Source organism: Gossypium arboreum, chromosome 3 (assembly GCF_025698485.1).
Source record: "Gossypium arboreum isolate Shixiya-1 chromosome 3, ASM2569848v2, whole genome shotgun sequence".
Classification (NCBI taxonomy): Eukaryota; Viridiplantae; Streptophyta; class Magnoliopsida; order Malvales; family Malvaceae; genus Gossypium; species Gossypium arboreum.
The window spans coordinates 14,454,495-14,460,494 of record NC_069072.1 but is presented as its reverse complement, the minus strand read 5'-3'; positions in this window follow the sequence as shown (position 1 = coordinate 14,460,494).

Genomic DNA, 6,000 nt, shown 5'->3' with positions numbered 1-6,000 from the left:
TGAAGCTTGAAATTATGTTAAACAATTTTTGCTAAGCTATTTTAAGTGAAAACGAGTAAAACGACATAATCGGTAAAAATACCTAATGTTCATAAGTACATGATAAAGTGGGAATTTGATGTTGCCACAGAAGGGAAAAATGTTCATCGTGTCATAAATCATAAGAAAAATGGATAAATTTTAATTTTCGAGCCTAGGAGCAAAATCGTAATTTTGTAAAGGTTTAGGGGCAAAATTGTAATTTTTCCAAAGTTTGAGTTAGGGAATGTTTTGAATAGTAAATTAATTAAATAAGCGAAATATGATGTTTTAGATCCCGAAAATTGAGATTTGGACCTAGAATGGGAGAAAAACCAAAAATCGAGAAAGTTGGTAAAATGATCGTTTTGGTATCGAGGTAAGTTCATATGTTTAATAAGCATTTAATTATGCATATTTGAATGATAAATTGATATTTTGGCCATAAATACTTTAGTATTGAGTTTAAGATATAATGATTAATGTTCGATAATAATTCGATATTGGAAAGAGAACTTGTATAATTTATATGTAAGACCATATTTTGTATTATGGCTTTTTATGATAGCAAGAAAGTATTGACTAGCATAGTTTGATGAGAATAAGTTAAGTTGATGATATGATGAGATTGAGAATGTAAGTATGTAAGTTGAGTAGCATTTTATTATTATGCAATTATTGTTATTTGTAACACCCCGAACCCGAGACCATTGCCGGTGTCGGACACGAGGGGTTAACAAGCCAAGTCCACATATTTTGCCCACCAATTTGACATTTCCAGTCAGGCTGGAAAACTGCGTCACCGTCGCCTTAAAAATCATATCTCGAGGTTCAAAACTCAGAAACTAGTTTCGTAAATTTTCCCTGAATTTAGACTCATATATCCATCCATGGACTTATTTCTAGAATTTTTGGTCAGGCCAATTGGTACAGTTTATTAGTTAAAGTCACCCATGTTACAGGGATCGACTGCTCTGACCTTCGCGCGTTACAACTTGAATATCTCTCTTCAAAGGGCTTTAATACTGGTGCCGTTTGTTTCTAATGAAACTAGACTCAAAATGGAATCTTTACATATAAGGCACGACTCCTAATTCTTTCTGGATAATTTATAGTAAATTTTTAAAGTTGCGATAGGGGACCCAGAAACTGTTCTGGCCCTGTCTCACAATAGCTTTAATATCTCTTAACATGTAACTTCTATGACCGTTTCGTTTCTTCCATATGAAAATAGACTCATCAAGGTTCATTTACATAGCTTATTCACTATTTAATACCATTCCTACAAATTTTGGTGATTTTTCACATTCATGTCACTGCAGCTGGCAGCATCTGTTTTTAAGGTAGGTCTTACCTAGTTTGTAGTCTCCATGAACCAACTAGTCTTGCCATACATAGGTTCACATATGATCATTTTAACCATACCAATGGCTGATCATGTGACCAACATTCCCATTTCCAATCCATAATCACATCATGACATCATATATATATATATACAAACCGCAAATAGTCTAAGTTCAGACTTCACTTTTACGAGCCATTTTCGCATGGCCGTATACATATACATCACAACATATTTAAACCAGCAAGGGTAGTCCTATACATGCCATTTCAAAGTTCAACCAAAAATTTATACCAAAATGGAGGCTTTGATAGTGTGGATGACTTCGACTTTAATGATCCCGAATCCGATTGCTATCGAGCACAATCTATAAACAGAGAGCCAAAGCAACGGGTAAGCATTTTTATGCTTAGTAAGTCTCAAGGAATAAAATCAGCTTTAATTAAAGCAATACATTCACATGGCCAAATGCATCATTTCATTAATACACATTCACATAATCATTCTTACTTCACACTTCATCATTATATACTTTCACAAGGTATCAACCAATTCAATAGCTGAAATTCGTTAGTCGATCGAGCGAATGTTGCTCAAACATGTCGACTTTCCAATGCACATATAAACATACCTTATTCTTTGGGCTTTTCGAGCGTACCAATTGAATTCATTACAGCAACCAACACTCACCTCCAGCCCAAGCTTCTTCGGAATACAACCGGATATAACCACGTGCACGAATGCCTTTGGGTCTTAGCCCGGATAGAACAACTCGCACGAATGCCTTCGGGTCTTAGCCCAGATGTAGCCACTAGCACAATTGCCTTGGTCTTAACCGGATATAATTTCCAGCATAAATGTCGCGGGACTTAGCCGGATATCATTCAATTGCTCATGCACACATACATCAATAATCATTAGACATTCATGTTTCATTTTCGTTACTAAGGCTCAAACACAAATGTAATCACTAGCATAATCGCCTTCGGGACTTAGCCTGGGTATCATTCAAATACTCATACGCACATAAATCAATAATCATTACACATCCATATTTCATTTCACATAATTCAAGTAGGGTCACTTCTTGAGGACTTACCTCGGATGTTGTCGAACGGCTTTTACGGCTATTCGATCACTTTTCCTTCCCTTGTCCAATTGTGGCCCTCTAAGCTCTTGAGCTAATTCAAACAAATTCAATTTATTAAAACCTCATTATGCTAGCTTATGGCTGAATATGACAAGGAGTTTAAATGGTCATATGGCCACCCTTTAGCTTGAATACACAATGGTCATGCACATTTTATACTACATCAAGCAATTCAATACAATTCATTCAAGCATCAAGGAAAAGCTAAGGCCATCAATAGGCTACCTAAGGCCGAATATACTTAGTCATACTTGCACCAATTCAACAATAAATTCCAAGATTTCCACATCATATGTGTACTAGGCCGAATGTACTTGCAATTTCACAAGCATTCTTCAACATTTTCTTCTTTAAACAAACATATTCATCACTTACTTCATAGCCAAAACATCATGTGCAAACATATATACATATATGTGCATGGCCGAATTTCAAGGTGTCCCTAGCCATCCAAAACACAAATTTTAACTAACATGCAAGAAACATGAACCATGCTCATGAATGCATCATGGCCGAATACATCACAATCATGCCCCTTTCAACTTCAATCATGGTTAAACAAAAAGAAAACTCAATGTCTTACTCAAGATGGCTACAAAGAAATTTCAAGAGTAGACAATCCATCATTGCATGCATCATCATCAAGCTTCACACTTAGCATGCAATGGCTTTATCACAATATCAACTTTGACCAAATACCACTTCCATGGCATAACAAGGATTTGAACCATGGCTAACATGAACATCAAGTTGGCAACTAAAACATGCATGAATCTCATGACACAACCTCATACATACCTTAATCTTGGTGCAAGTTTAGCCAAATCTCCTTCTAGATCTCTTCTAAACAAATAAAATGAAGCAAAAATCTCTTCTTCCCCCTTAGTTTTGGCTCAAAGAAAGGATGAACAAATTTTTTTCTTTCTTCCTTTACAACTCACGGCAATGGGGGAGATACCACACTCACACACACATTTTTTTTCATTCTTTTCTTACCCATGCTTATTTGTTTATTATTTCTCCCTAATGCCCAACAAAACATGTTTCATGACATGTTTAGCCCATATTTCTTGGTCATGGCCGGCCACCACCTATAAAAAGGGGAATTTGACATGCAAGTCCATTGTTTTGCATGCATGCTTTAATTAGTCATCACACATTTCCCTATCGTACTTTCAAAGTTCACTACTAAGTCCTTTCTAGTGAAATTCACCTTTATAACACTAAATCAATCATCAAAAAATGTCATACATGAGCATACACATATTTTAGGCATCAAAATAAATTTCAAATTATTTTTATGCCTCGGTTTTGTGGTCCCGAAACCACATTCCGACTAGGGTCAATTTTGGGCTGTCACATTACTAGTATTGTTATTATTGAGTTATGCGACTAACCTTGAGAATTTGAGCAAGTATGTTTCAGCTATGACTTGACAATGCATTGATATCTCAAAGTCCATGGTTGTACCAAGGAAATTAAGGAAGAATTGACGGAAAAGTCCATGGTTGTACCATGGAAATTAAGGAAGAATTGACGGAAAAGTCCATGTTCATAACATGGCATTTAAGAAGGAATTGACGGTTAAGGATACCATTTAAGACCATGTCAAGACATGGCATTGGTAAGGCAAGGATCCTGTGTAAGACCATTTCAAGACATGGCATCGACATTGATTAAGGACTCCATGTAAGACCACATCAAGATGTGGCATTGACATTAAGACAAGGATACCATGTAAGACCATGTTTGGAACATGGCATTTGGTAAGATAAGGATATCATGTAAGACCATGCCAAGGCATGGCATTGATAAGTTCTATAAGGCAAGGAAATCATGTAAGACCATGTCAAGACATGGCATTGATGAGTTACTATAAGGCAAAGGTCCCATGTAAGACCATGCCAAGGCATGGCATTGGTGAGTTCATAAGGCAAGGATACCACGTAAGACCATGTCAAGACATGGCAATGGTAAGTTCAAAAAGGAAAAGGTTCCTGAGTAATCCAAAGAGTAAGTCAAAGAAACGACAAGGTGAGAACATGAAAAAAGAGCACATGTATGCAATTAAGGATTCTTTAATTTTGAGATTGTAAGTAATTGAGATTATCAAGTATTAAGTAAGTGATGAGTTTTCAGTTATGCTTGTGACACTTTATGACATGATTGGCAATATGCCTATATTATGAAAGAGTATTCTTGTGTTAAGTAAGATGTTACAGGTATACAAGCAAGCTATTAAGTAAGGTGCCTTTTGTATTTTGAGCCTTTGGTAAGGTTACCGATGAGTAAGATGGGAAAGTAAGAACTAAACATTATTTAAGGAAATTATGACAGCATAGTAATAAGCTAAATTGATTGCTAATGCTTATTATTTTACATGTGAACTTACTAAGCTTTATAAGCTTACTTCTTTCACTTTTCCATGTTTTAGAGTACTTAAAAGCAAGCTCGGGTTGGAGGTCGTCGGAGATCACTTCACACTATCGACTATCAAGTTACCAAATGGGTATCTTCATTTACAAACGTTCTAGTTTATGCATGTATAGGGACCTAGCCATTTTGTGTGTTTGATATGGCTAAGGAATGGTATGTAAATATTTGATAATGATTAGCTTTTGAAATAGCTAATGAAGAACATGTTTCGGCGTTAGGTATGCCTAAATGGTAGTTAATACAAAGAAATCATGAAAAAAACGAAATTAGCATTAAAACAGTATTGAATAGTAGCAATGACGTGATCTTGAAAAATCACCAATAATAGAAGAAATGGAATTAGGTGATGAATGAGATATATAATTAAATCTTATTGAGTCTATTTTCATATGAAAGAAACATAGTAAGCAAACAAAGTGTATATTAAGAGATATTTGAATTTTAGTGAGACAGGGTCAGAGCGATTTCTAAATCCCCTATTCTAACTTTATAAATTCACTAAAAATTGTACAAAAATAATTAGGAGTTATAATTTATATTTATAGATTCCTTAGTGAATTTAATTTCAAGAGAAACAAACAGCATGTGATTTGAATTCTGTACAGGGAGAAAATTGATTCGTAGTGAGGAGAGGTTAGAGTAGTCAAACAGTGCAATAGGGGAAGCTTTAACTAATAAACTCTACGAATTGGCTAGACCAAAAATTTTGGAAAAACATTAGTAAGAAGAAATATGAGTCTAATTTTATAAAAAATTCACGAATTTAAATTTTGAGTTTTGTGACTCGATTTGTGATTTATTTAGTAACTATGACGCAGGTGGGCAGTTTTATAAGGAATAATGAAATACATTGTTTTGATTTGTCTAAGTATTCGAAAAATTTTTAATGTTCCCAGTTTGGTCCCGAACTATTTCAATTGCATGTTTTAAGGTCTCGAGGCCCCTTTTTAGGGACATATTTAATGAATGTAAATAAATTAATTTTAAAAGCAAATTTTATGCCCCGAATTAGTAAGTTAAGTCAGGTAACGCCAAGTGCTCGACTCCGGCG